The 15,005-nt window shown below is 39.9% G+C and overlaps 1 protein-coding gene across 3 annotated transcripts in view; it reads left to right on the top strand.

The window, feature by feature from the left end:
- Positions 1–15,005, top strand: part of LOC128877093 (uncharacterized) — a 193,306-nt gene that overhangs the window by 74,496 nt on the left and 103,805 nt on the right. The window lies entirely within an intron of this gene.

Consider the following 15,005-nt stretch of genomic DNA (forward strand, 5'->3'; position numbering starts at 1 on the left):
GAAATTCTCGGGAATCCCGAATGGTTTCGGGATCTCGAAATTCTCGGGAATCCCGGATGTGTTCGGGATTCTGAAATTCTCGGGAATCCCGGATGTGTTCGGGATTCTGAAATTCTCGGGGTTTCCATCCCGATCCCGGGAGGAATTCCCGTCCCGACCGGGATCCCGCACACCCCTAGTTCTAGCGATCGTTAGTAGCCTGCCATTAAACCCCTTGACATACAAATAAAACGAAAGTCGATGCGTCCCAAAAAATACTATTTCATTTCGCTTAACTACGGTAACGAGAGAACTGGTGACGAAGCTAGATACGGTTGAATCTCAAGTTAAAACTGACAATGCTTCCTGTTTCTTCTTTAAAATATGCTGTATAACTGGAATCGTGACACGGTGAGGTCCTGTTAGTTGTGAATTAAAACTGTTAATTTTCTTATTTACTTTACACTAGCACGGTATCACTTCCGATAGAATCGGCGATAAGACTAAGTGGCGTTAGACCTTCGTTAAAAATGATAATGATTCATGGCTGGATTAGATAGCGTTAGACGTGGCTGGATGCGGTCGAACGCTGTCGCCGGGTTGGTCGTGCGCAGTCATCGACGAATTGATGTTGACAGGTCCGACATAAAGTCGCCACTGGTTAGAATGGCATTGTTTTTTCTGGTAACGATACACGATACAAGCGCGGTGTTCCTGGTGATATTAGATGCCGGTCGACGGATTTTATTTGCTGAAAGTCTCAACCGTGGCGCTTAGAAAGTTGACTACGCGTCGGATCGTTTTTGATAACGCCATCGCGCACAGCGCGACCGTTCGAGTGAAAAGAAACCGTTGCGATTATCAATTGCATAGCTGGTGCCGACTAGTCACCGTAATTTTCTCCTTCGTCAAGAATGCGACGAGTTGACGTCGCATTATCTGATCTTACTTTCTGAACGTTCGTGCTGAAGTCACTTAACATTCTATTCCGTGAATTTTCTTTTATCTTGCAAAACGTACATCATTCCATGTATTTTATTTCAATCTTCAGGAGAAGAAAAATTATTTTTTGAAATGAAATCTCGAAGCCCGAAGTGATGATTTTGTCAAAATCATCAGTTTTGGTCTATTAGGAATTTCTAGATTCTACGTGCGGTGTTCCTTGGAAAAGTATTCTCGTCGGAAAAGACTGTCGTCATCTGTAGCTAAAGTACGAGTATCATTGTAGCTTAAAAATGTTTTCCTTGGCATAGATCCATACGCGCTCAGACCAACAGCAGACGAGACAACGAACTTCGATACATTTCTGTCTTCTTTATTTTTGTTTCCTGCACACGTACCCACCCACGCATACGTACGTCATGTTATGCTTCCCTCTTGTTTATATCTACGTGTTTTCTTCAATTCATTCAATTGTGGACAAATTATACCTTTGATTCATTCAAATGTGGACAAATTATCCTTCTCTACCTTTATTATTTATGTTAGGTTGTCCCGAAAGTTTCTTTCGTTTTATTAATAAGTAATACATGCACAATATTTTATGTCTAATGTTACATTATTGAACTGTGTACGATTCATTTTGCTCCATTACTGTTACAACATCGACATTTAAGACATTAGATTGTCTATTTATATAAACACTACCGCACAAATAATTGAGCGCAAATTACGAAAGAAACTTTTCGGACAACCTAACGTCTTAGTATGAACTAATTTGTTCGTTAAATTTTTATTACGCTGTAATATTTCTATTTCGTTGGTCTATTTTATAAAATAACGATTTCGTAAAGTCCTACTTGCCCAATGTATTAGATACCATACTAAACACCATTAAACACCAGACGACCTTCTAACTATTCCGAGCAGTGTATAATTTGGGGAACAGTCGTTACGCACGTTTCTTTCTCGGCTTCGGTCCTGCTTAATTTTCGTTACGAATTATTGTTAGAGATCTTCGAAACTAACGGAAACTTCCACCCACTGCTGGGACGTGAATTATGTTTCCACTTTCGGAGTAATTTGTAAACTGTGCCTCGTGGCCGATCTTGGTGCGAATTAAGACGAATACTTCGTTCAGTCAATAACAATATTACTCGGAATTTATTGTTATTAATTTCGTCAAACTTTGCGTAATTATTCATGCACATTCTAAGAAAACAGACATTTTTTTCTTCAGGAAATATCAAATCTTTAATAATTAATTTCGTCAAACTTTGCCTAATTATTGATGCACTTTCTAAGAAAACAGACATTTTTTTTTTATTAAATATTAAATCTTTCAGATCCTTGAACGTTCGGCAATCCAGATTATGACAACGTAAATATACGGAACACGAAACAACTGATAAAGCCATCCGTTGAAGATTCTCATCTTAAACCATTTTCTTAAACAACGGTATGTACAACACGCAACATCGTCGCAAGATGGACAGGTGTTGGAAATCGATATCGGTTGGAGTTTTTATTTCTCTCAGAAATGAAGACCTTTTTTTACTTCCAACGAAATAATTCACCGATGAAGAGGTTAACGCCTCGTTGGGAAACGGGTCTTGTCAAAGAGAAATCGTACAGAGTAAAAAAGAAAAAGTATGCCAGAAAGGATGTTCTTTCGATGGGGAACATTCACGATAATCAGCGTTTTTAAATGTAATTTACGTCACGAAACAAATCCTTCGTCTCTCGGTTGTTACCGCACGCACGTCTTTTTCTCCGCCTTTCCCTTCGTCTTCGTAAACGGGGCCCTAATTCGGCCGAGACCTGAAACTTCCACGCGAGCTATTCAACAGCGCTCGCCAAATAAACGAATCTCTAACAATATCAAATAATACCGGGAGCGCGGCGAACCGGGAAACGACGTCGTTGAAGAAGACAGTGCGAAAGTGCGATAATACACGGAGTTTTCACAGCACGTGTCCCGTACGCCCACGCATTCGGATATTTCTTCGCGGGACGCCTGGAGGTCGGTGGAAGTTTCTCGATGGGAAATTTTCCATCTCGACTTTGTCCATTTGTAATTTTCCGGGAACCATTAAATGGCGAAGCGAAATTCGCGAGATTTCGTTTAATCGTTTCGGGTGTCGAAACTTTTTAACCCATTCACTGTCAGGCAAAAAAGTATGACGGGTCGATAAATTCGTCTACAGATACTTGTCGTCGAATTAGTTTGACGAAATTAATAACAATAAATTCCGAGTAATATTGTTTTTGACTGAACGCGAAGTATTCGTCTCAATTTGCACCAAGATCAGCCACGAGGCACAGTTGTAACAAATACTATCTTGTTATTAGACTGCGGATTTGTATGCATTTGTAAAAAATTTGAACGTGCAAGAAACTATAGAATGGATACAGTAGCCAATAATATAAAAAATATTGAAAGTAAAGGTTCAGTTTTTGTAGGTACGTTTACAAAGATTTTACTTTGCATAAAGATCCATTGCAGACTAACTGGATGATGACATTTATAACAGAGTTATGGCTTGTCACACCTGTCCGGCCCAGCCTGTATTTAACTACAATGTGTATGTTGCGCTAAATTGTTATTAATACACTGCAAGTTCTTGAGAATTTAAAAAAAAAAATGACATTGCTTACGGATACACCTAGTATATCAACAAAAACACCTGTTCTACAGTGTACCCTTCGTGCCGTATAATCTTCCGTTCCGATCGTATCGAAGGAAACGTTCCACGCCAAGAATTCACAATGGACACGTCACGGCTACACAATCTATCACACGACTCGAAAGCATGTAGTAATTCTTCTTTATGACGTTAATAACAGAACCGTGTCGGAAGTGTTATACTTCGTACTTCATTAAACACTTCGCTAAACTTGCGAGGAATGTATCTTCCATGGTTTTTAAATCCGTACGCGAAGAAGACGAGGGTACAGGTTTCTCGGTGATCTGACGTAGATCCACAATTAGGATCCTTGCGCCTTCGTTATCCGTCATTCCAGGCTTCTCATCTTCTTCGCTTTTTCCAGGCTAGTGTGTTCGTTAACACATTCCTCGCCAAAAGGGACGTTAATGCTACGTGTACACAGCAGTCGGTGTTCACCGTATTGCTTTAATTCATGAGCTTCGTTTAAACAAATATAGGGAAGCTAGAAGAGATTCTAGTTTAGGTTCGACCTTACGTAAAACACACGTAGGCTAGTAGTACTTGAACGAACTAAATAAGAATCGAAGATTACAAAGGGTTTTTCAAAAGAGACTTTAGGATTTTCCTTTTTGTGACATCCTTCGCAATTGTAATAAATTGTACATTGATAAAGTGCAAAGTGCTTGTCCTCTCGAGCCAAAAGATAAAGCAGAATCTTCGACTGGATTTTTTTGTCTAAATGGTGCAATAACTCTGGAACTATCACAAGTACCGAGAAACAGGAAAGCATCGAGCTCCGTTTCATCATGAGCTTCGTTTAAACAAATATAGGGAAGCTAGGAGAGATTCTAGTTTAGGTTCGATCTTACGTAAAACACACGTAGGCTAGTAGTACTTGAACGAACTAAATAAGAATCGAAGATTACAAAGGGTTTTTCAAAAGAGACTTTAGGATTTTCCTTTTTGTGACATCCTTCACAATTGTAATAAATTGTACATTGATAAAGTGCAAAGTGCTTGTTCTCTCGAGCCAAAAGATAACGCAGAATCTTCGACTGGATTTTTTTGTCTAAATGGTGCAATAACTCTGGAACTATCACAAGTACCGAGAAACAGGAAAGCATCGAAGAGGATTGTAATTTCCGCGCTGATTGCCTTGCACGTGGTCGCTTCTATGTAATTCTCCCCAAGTGGGATATCCATTCCAACAATGTATCCATCGAAGAACGATAATTAGGAAACTTGCGTCCTGATACCGAGTATCAGATGATGAAGCAGATCGCGTTTACGTCTCGCGTCGTTACTTGAGAGACGCGATGAACAAGCGATATCTGTTATTAGTTATGGTTCAGCCGTACAGTACCTATTATTAAGCGCGACAAATTGGAATCCGCGTGCCCTTATGCGCGTGTTCTTAATCTTTCAGGCGTGTGTTTACGAGATATGTTCAGGTCGAGTATTTTGTGATTTTTAAGTGGCGTGTAGCTTGCAGCAACCAAAGTTTTGATTGTTTTTCTTCGCTTTTGGATCTTAAGACATCTCGTCGGCTTTAAATAGAACGGTTCTGTATTACTGGAATACTTTTTGTTGATCGAGCCGGATCGGGGTGGGGCTACCAGGCAGAAATGAGCAAAAGGGGCGATCGAGGGGGTCAAAAGTGCTCTTAACGATTTCGATTTGCGATGATATGTTCGATAGGTTATCAAAAAAGGCTAATCTTTGCCAAGTTTGCATCGTCGGATGAGGGAGTAAACAGGAAATCATAAAAGTTAGGTATGTGATCAATTTCTCTCGTCCTATTGCGTCAAAAAATTTGGAAAACAAATCAGAGATATTTCATTAAGCAAGTTACATGTTCCCGGATTTTTTAAAATTTTTCAATTTAAGACTCAAGCTGTAAAGAATAAAAAATTGTTGGCTGATAAAAATTAATTGCGCAGTTTGTTATCAAACAAAATATTAGTTACTGTGCAATTGGCATTTTAATTTATGCAAAAGTTCGATAAATCGAAATTCATTACTTTCACCAGCTCGGAAATTCCAGCGTCGAAGTTTCGGATTCGAAGGAAATGTTTATCGCTCCCATTATTCGAAAAGTGATTCTCCGATTACTCCGGGTGGATAAATAAACATAATCGAAAGTTGCGTTTCCGGTGCGAACCTGTTTGTACCATTGCTCGTGCATGCGTATATTACTTTGTTGATTGCTTGTCTCACAGTTAAACAAGAGACCACACGCGCACCAATTGAAGCTCCGTAAGAACTGCGGCGCTGGGAATATCGCGAGCGTTTCAACTAACTAATGTCTTTCACTTAACCCTTGCTTTTGTCAGTCTACTTAGAACGTCGCTTAGAGAGATACTATATCGTTCTTCCTGATTCTTCTCCTGCGGGGGACGCGCGCGAGATACTACACGAGTCGTAATTTTAATCAGCACGCATAACCGCAGACATAACTCAGAACGGAGCGCATAGCCAGCCAACCACTAAATCCGTTTCCAATAATACTGATAGCTGAACGAGCCGAGAGAACTGAATATCATAGTGTTCGCAACTGAAACTGAGGAACACGTTAGAGTACGAAAATTATTAGGAACTTCCATTACCAAGAGATGGAAAGTTAATGCTTGATTAGAATTTATTTCGTTTTTATTTATTTAAGCCTCTATAGAACTATTTAATAATGAGAATTATATATGGCGTTAAGTAGGTTCGTAGACGATACAATTTATCTTGTATCTGAGAGTTAATACAAAGTACTGGTTCTTATTTGTACATCGTGTCTCAAATCTTTGCGCGAGACGCGGACGCGCGATCGCGAGATCCATACCGACCGAAGGATCGTCGATGAATGAGCTCTCGCCCCTCGCACACCTGTGTCTCGGTCGAGGGTCGCGGCTCGTTATCGAAGAAGAGAGGGGCAAGGGCGAACAACAACCGCGTGACATGTCGTGACATGTCGCTTCGAAGGCTCATTGACTCGATCGAGACAATAATTCGTGAAACAATAATATCACAGCAAAATCATATTTCCCAACATTGTTTAAATAATAAGTATTGTCAATAATTAATTTAACTATCGTCAGAAATTAATATCTAGTTGGTCTAACCAATAGATATCAACCCTTTGCACTCGAGGCCTTTTTTCTGGTATCTATCAGCAACTCGAGATGCTTTCTTAGCATTCTATTGTCACGAATGCTAAGCTTAGATTAACTTCGAAAATGAGATCCTTAATTTGAGATTTGAGAGTCGGGTCAAACAATCATTTTATTGACACTTCGAGTTCCAATAGAAATTAAACCTAAAGAAAACCTAGTGGTGACTGAGAGTCACCTTTCGAGTGCAAAGGGTTAAAATATTGACAAATTTCTCGCGATTAATGACTCGGCATTTTTTTTTTTTTTTTTAAACGTATAGATTACAGTCTCTTATGAACTCACATATTAAGTGAGAACACAAAGACACAAGAGTATCGTTATCAATAAATATTAGGTTGTCCATAAAGTTCGTGTCAATTGTTAAGAAACATTCAAAAACAAGTTTGCATTTTAATATTGGGTTGTCCGGAAAGTCCATGTCGATTTTTGGTAGTTGGTATAGGTCTGAATATATATTGAAGTGGTTGAAAACGATTAACATGCATACACCCCTTGAAATGTGGAAAGGTTGTGGAACAAAACGGTACCTATGCAATTCAATATGTTCAACATGTATCAGCATTACATCGATCGATAATTCCTGTCACCATAATCAATTTATAAACGAAGACGAGACTGATAAAATACGTGAAAATGCCAGGCTGAGCTTCACGAAATAGTTCAAATGTGCCTTTGAAGTTTTTTTGAAAATTGCCACGAACTCTCTGGACAACCTAATATATATATTTATTGAATTACACAGGTGCCATTTTGTTCCACAACCTTTCCACCTTTTAAGGGATGTATGCATGTTATTTGTTTTCAATCACTTCGATATATTCAGACCTGTATCGCCTATCAAAAATCGACGTGGACATTCCGGACAACCCAATAAATAGCTCCTCGATGGATCACGGTGCAGCACAGCGCAAACGCAAAGCCATCCTGAAAGCAAGTGTCCAACGCTTGACCGGTTGACCGACCGGGGGAGTCTTAAGCTCCTTACAAGCCCAGGTGAGCCACGTCCCTTCTGGTGAGTCGTTACTTACCGAATTACGCCTATTAAGTTCCGCTGTGGCCCGTCCACCGAAACGTCGCGTCCAAAGGGTTAAGAAATTCTTCAACTGTGTCCCTGAGGGATCACGGGACCGTCAACGCAAGACGGCGGTGGCCAACCGATTGGAGCGGTTTAGAGGCGTTTTAGAGGCGATGCCCACACTAAAATCCGTAATCCGATTTCGCGGGTACATGCGTGTGAAAGACGGAGCCCTGAGTCTTTTTCCCAAACCAGAGACGAGGACTCTTCCTCCTACGTGCAACATGCAACCTTTCGTGAAGCTCAAGCGTGGCATTTTCACGTACTTTATCAGTCTCGTCTTCGTTTATAAATTGATTATGGTGACAGGAATTATTGATCGACGTAATGCTGATACATCTGTACGAAAAAAACAAGTACGAACAAGTAGACATTTAGAGAACTGGAGTTCAACCCATTCACTGGCAATTACGAGATGTCTCGTAGTTCAAATTAATTCCCATTACTCAAGGGATAAATTCGTAGCCTTTTAAATCACGAATCATTCCAAAGAAAGAGAGTACATGTTCTTTTTGAACGAATAAATGTAATATCATTTTTTATTATAAAAATAATACCCTAGATTAGGCCTTCCAGCGCCAAAAACTTCTGCAACACTATGTTGTAAGATTTGCTCGTGTTCGCTGGACTCTGTTGCATTACTCACCGTTTTCTTCGTAGCTTCGCTTTTTCTCTCGGCGTCTACCGACGCCGCGCTCGGTGAAGCTCCTGGACCCTCTTCATAATCTCCAGTCCCTTTAATCCGACAGGGAAATTACTTAACGATCTACGCGACGACTTCCTACGTGGCGCGCTGATGTTCCCTTTCCATCGTGGTGGCTCGCGGCACGGTGGATTTTCTCGTTGGACTTTTTGCGTCGCGATGCAAGCGGAATTCGTCAGTCTCGTCTCGAGCCGCGACTGGTATGGAAGTTAATGGATCGCTCGATGCCGTTTCTCTTGCTCTTCGGGCCTGCACGGTAAAAGTAGTTTATTGGGTTTCGCTTGTCGGTAGTAGTTTATGTCTTCATTCGAAAGCGATCGCGAATAGGCGCCACGCGCTATAGAACTAATGTGCGATAGGGGAGAATTTTTTGCGGTGCTTGGCGCACTGCAGGAATTCCTGGTGTCACGCCAACCTATTCAGTTTTATTAAGACTTTTATTCGTATCCAACTTTAATTTCACTTTTTTTTGCGAAATGATATTATTAAAAAATAAATGTTTAAGAGAATTAAATTTCACATGGGGATAAATGAAGTTTCTCTATATCTTCTTATTAACGAAAAAATTAAATGAAAGCCGTCATAAGTTGTCCGAAAATCGTCGAACCTTTATTTCTGTAATCACATTCCTTTTCATCCTTTCTCATTTAATTTTCCGAACAAATTCTTAATTCGCAAGCTTTTGTACGCTCTGTCCCAGTTTCTAGAATCACCCTGTATAGCATGCGTGGCGAAGTCGTAAGTCGCGACAAAGCCATACGCTATTTGCGTTTATCAGTCGATAAATTATACTCCGAGGAATCTAATTAATTACGCCAATTAGCAAGAGGCGTATTGGCCATTCCGTTAAAGTGTGGTTGACTGAGACAACGCGAGCAGGAACTGCTTTTCTCGAACGAGAAAGCTAATTATCACCTTTCGTTTAGTTAAAAATAATAGTTCAGAAACATATTTTTCCGTCTGCAATTTAAGAAAATTCATAGAAAAGAGGAGTGGTTGAAGTAGTATTCTATTAATTTATTCAAGAATTGCATCATTTCCCCCAGGCTTATGCGACCATGTGGGAATAGTCCTAAGACGTCCGAGAACAGTGTATCGTTAATGATCCGAAAGGGGATTATATGTACACAGTTGGGCACATAAAAAGGAGTTACGATTTTATGGGTTCGTAGGTGGACTATTAATTTTCCTTTAAAATCCTTTTGAAATTCATAGAAAAATCGTCGAGTGAAAAATATGTAAGCTACAGTCATCTAAGCAATTGAAAAAAAAAGAAATCAAATTTCTAAATTGCTTTAGACCAGTTAAAATGTGACGATAGTATTTTAATATTTATCTCGATTTTTCTTCTAAATCAAAAATATAGAATGAAAAATGCGTAAAAGTTGTTCTTTCAGATTTCAGAGTTATTCATTCCGATACATTGTATAATCACCCGTATAACAGAAACTTGTCTTTTTATATAACGAAAATTTCGAGTCAGTGAAATGAATAGCGAAGTCAATGGATCGATTTTTAAACGTCGGAGTATCTTGACTCTCCACAGGTAGCATGATCAATAACTCTTTAATTAAATACTTGTACCGAGGATCCCATGGCATATAAATTGCTCGCGTTATATAAATTGGGTATTAAATTTAAGTATAAATACTTGTTATCAAGAGGCGAGAAGACTATATAATTTTATATCGTCACGTAATAACTACGCTCAGAAAATTAAATTATCCAGATTATTAGCTTGACTTATTTACGAACGGTACCTTCTTCTAGTGTAAAAGGATTTCAAATGCAAATTAATAATTCACCTAAAAGATCTACATAAAATCACGCGTTCGTTTAGGTTTCGGTGTTCAAGATACTAACTTCTTAAATCGAAAAATCACCTGAAAGATACGGAACGTGAGCCACGATATCTGTTGGGGGTTTGCGACAAAATGAAACAAAAAATGATTCAGTTTTACGCGCGTGCCGGGCATTTTAATAAATTACGAACGCGCGACAAAATAAACGCTACTTTAATTGATACGGATAAGATAAACGCATCGATAAATACGATTTCTTTAACGTTTTGTTTCGATTAAATTGTTCCTCGCGTGGTTCGCGATAATTTAATAATAATGCTCTCATTCGATATCCCATAAATGACCAAACGGTCTTATCTGGAAACCAAACGACATGGCTTATTCGATTTTCAGCCGGATAGTTAATTTATATTCGAATATTTAATTGATACGAGCGAGTCGCGACTCCTTTGAACACGCCGTAAAATTTAAGGTATTAGTTGAAATTCTGCACTTAATGGTTTTAAGAGCAGATTAAACAGGGCGTCGATCCATTTGAGATTACTGTCTAGATAAACACCTTTATTACTTTTTCCATCAAAAAGTCGCTCGATACAGAAATTTCACAATGCTCAAAGGAAATGCTGGCGAATTGTACGAAAGGAAATTATTCCGCTACAAAATTCTCATAAAGTTAATTAATTGTAATTACGCGAAGTATGTTATGTGCTATAAAATTTTTTATTTACTTTGATCTGCTTTCTCCTGCTACTTCAATAAAAGAACTTCAAGGAGACATGGATTTTTCAAAGATTTCATATAAATGTATTCTACATAACCAGTAAAAGAATTTGCTAGACTTACGATGTCCATCTCATAGGGGACATCTTCAGGGGACATCTTCAGGGGACATCCGAGTGCAAATAGTTAGAGTAAAAAGATTAATAAATGGTTAGACTGTATGTGCAAACAGTCGAGGATACGAGGTCCAATGCTTGCCAACTATGTGGTCTCTGCAAAACGATACTCTTCTCGGTCGATGAAAGCTAGTAAATCGGCGCAACAATCACCGTTACAGACAAGAGCATTAATTTGCAATACAGTGACGGGTTTCGTTGCGCCGTGACGCGATCCCTACTTTGAGATTCAGTTACACCCGAACAGAATTACGTGCACGCGACAAACTTAGAAGAGAACGCTGTTCCGCTGCGAACCGGAGCACCTAGGCTGCCGTATAATTAGTTTCGCGTACACGTCCGCGCGTGGGATTACGCTGAAATTTATTCCCTGGGATGATTTATATCTGTAGAAACTTTCGAATGCTTTTCACCGATTTATTTTTTTTCAGTCGATTTTTCTTGAATCGTTAATTAATGTTGCGGGAGTCGGTTGCGTAACCAGTTTGGTGGGATTCAGATGAAGAAGTTTACACGCAATTATACTAGTCGTGGTCCAGTTCGAGTCAGGTAACAAAGAAACGGAATTTGAATAATATCGGCGAAGATATTGGTGTCGTTACTTATAGTACTAAGAGATTTGTGTCAAAAGATTATTTTGATTGTGATGAATTTCGGAATTTGTAGCGCATAATGCTTTTTAGAAAGATAAACATGGATAACCAACCGGATTTTGTCATTTTTGTTGTTGTTGTTGTTTTTGTCGTTGATAAAAAAGAATTTAATAATATCGCTATATAAAGAATACCTCCTGGTTGTTAATGTTATAGTCTTGTAATGTTATAGTCTTCGAATGTATTCGAAGGTAGCACGAGGAAAGTCCAGTGAAGCTTCTTCCGTTCCGGGCGAGCAGGATGCTGGCGTCGGTTTTTGTAATCCCTCCGAAAAGCCGGGAGGTTCCCAATGAGACCGGCCGTATATTATGTATCTTCGGATCTGTCGTCAAAGGAACGGCGAGGCGGCGGGGGCCATTTTTCAATATTACCGCGATAGATCATCCGGCAATAAAGGGATAACGCATCAGAGATACCACCAATGAGGCTCGAGTCTGATTAGGTGCGCCGAAGTTTATCGACCCCCGCGGGAGGGAGGCAAAAGGATGATGCATGCCGCGCTACCTTCCTCGACTCTTCGTTTGGTCAAAGGTGCCGCCCACATCGATCTCTCCCTCTCGTGTCTCATTGATTCTTCCAATCGTCTCGCCGCCCCACGCCATCTAATAATTGAGAACTAGCTGCGTTTGTTGTTGGCCCGTTTCGAGCCGAGCCACTTTTCTCTTTGTGCTTTTCCGTGTTTAATAAAATACTCGACGAGACTATCCACCGAGCTTTTCTTCCCTCGCGACCCGACCCAACGAACCCCTGCCCTCGAGGATTTAATTAGACGCCCGTCGTCGATTCGCTTCCGTTTCTCGAGAAGCTTGTCGCGAACTTGTTCGACGACGATCTTACGAGGATTCCGGGACGAGGATCCGATCTGGGATCGGATATCTCGGTGAGACGATGCTAATGCAACGATCAAACTCACCCGACGTACCCTGCTGTTTTCGCTCCGGCTCACACTGTGACGTTTCAGCGATCTAGCGGGACAAACGACTTTTCGAACAAATGAACTTTCGAAATGTTCCGAATGTGTTTATGGTTATTATAAATCAATAATAGAATGTCTTTTTCACCAGAACACGTAAATATTATTCCAAAAAATATGGTATAATTAATTTGTAACACTCTAACTCTGATTTCACTTTACACTTTACAATTTACAAGTTCGCAGCCATTAGCTCGCTATTATTCGCGACGAAGGATTGTTTCTGGAAGGACCTTTCTGTCCAGTCACACAGTTGGTCGCTTCACTTATCGCATGAAGTAATAGTGACCGAAGTGGAGAACGAATTTCCGAGTCCAATATGGACTTACGAACAAACAAGAGAATTGAAGAAACGATTAATCATTATTTGGCAGAGGAGAGACAGTCGTACACGCATGCCTCAAAACTACCCAAACGAAACTAAGGTACCCACAATCAATACCAAGCTAAGCTCAATATTAGCCCAATAACTAAGGGAAACTACACGAGCAAAAAGGGGGGCGGGGTGCGCGAAACGCGGACGCGCGATCGCGAGATCCATATTGACCGAAGAATCAACGACGACTGATCCCTCACCCCTCGCATACCTGTGTCGGTCGAAGGTCGCGGCTCGCTATCAAACAAGAGCGGGGCAAGAGCGAACAACAACCGCGTGACATGTCGTGACATGTCGCTTCGAAGGCTCATTGACTCGATCGAGACAATAATTCGTGAAACAATAATATCACAGGAAAATCATATTTCCCATCATTGTTTAAATAATAAGTATCGTTAGATAATTAATTTAACTACCGTCAGAAATTAATATCTAGTTGGTCTAACCAATAGATATTAAAATATTGACAAGTTTCTCACGATTAATGTCTCGAATGAATACTTATTCCGAACCGTAATCGTTATTAATGTTTCATCGAACGCTGAACGATACTGTATGTATCATAAATGTTTAATTATGTCGGATTAAGTTTCAATTCACGACAAGCTGTTACAACGGGATATGAATTTCGCTTATTAGAAAATAAAAAGATTTTCAATCTGATAAGTACATAAAGATAGAATTCAAAGGATTCCATTGCGTAGAGAGCGCGGAGAGATAATCAGTCGCGTGGAAAAATGGTTGTCAAGAGAACGGAGTGGTCGAGACGAGCAAAACGAGACTGCTCGCGTCCTTAACCGGCGACCATAAATCAATTGGCGAATTCGTCGAGTGGGTTCACGTGCAGTTTCAGAAGATCCCCTGGCATGTGCGTGATACGGATAAATCAGAAGGACGGCGAATCAGACTGGCCGTACACGCGAATTACTATCAGATTAATTATCGGCCACGCGGACGCGTTGCGTGCACCTCCCTAGAGAATGCGAACGCATGCTCGGTTTCGTTGTCTTTTTTCCCCGTTGACTCATTAGGTGATAGGCGATATATTTATACGATTGTCACGTGTCGTGTCGAACGCGTATAAAACACGCAGAAACATTCAGCGTGAACGACAAGATCGTTTTCGTGCCGTTTTTCATTTCATCGATTCCTCTTGATTACGCGTATGAATTATAGCTTCGCTGACGTTTCGCTTAGAAGCGTTTAATATTATGTTAGTGGCGTTGTACGATCAAATCGTAAATATCGCATACATTTTGTTATAGCATAGTTTATTAAAAGCGACGATAAGTAGAAGCTGAAGGGTTGAAAGAGTTTTCTGAAATTAAAATAGAAATAAAGGGTTTGCATTTGAACTTTCCAGTCATGTAAAAGGAAAAGGAAGAAAAGTGGAGAAAAGGAAATTGTAATAACGTCGATGACAATTTAAGCCCGAAGCTGAAAGTGTAACACGTGGCACAGTTTATAGTAGCTAATACCGGAGATTAAGTATAGGGATTTCAATGATTCCGTCCATATGCTACTCGTATGGTAGATGTAAGGTTGACGGTTTCAGTGTCACAGATAAACAAGTTCGACCCATTTGGTTTTCGTTCCAATTTTCTTGCAGACCAGAAAGCTGTCCACAATTACTATCACCTGCTGTGTACGATCTTTGGTGATACTGTACACTGTGAACAAATATAAGGCAATCTATTTAGAAAAGAAATTAATAGTAATTCCAAAGTACCTGATGTAAACTGGGAAAATTATTTTGAAATTAGATCCTATTTGAAAGTT

Source organism: Hylaeus volcanicus, chromosome 5 (assembly GCF_026283585.1).
Source record: "Hylaeus volcanicus isolate JK05 chromosome 5, UHH_iyHylVolc1.0_haploid, whole genome shotgun sequence".
In the NCBI taxonomy this organism is placed as follows: domain Eukaryota; kingdom Metazoa; phylum Arthropoda; class Insecta; order Hymenoptera; family Colletidae; genus Hylaeus; species Hylaeus volcanicus.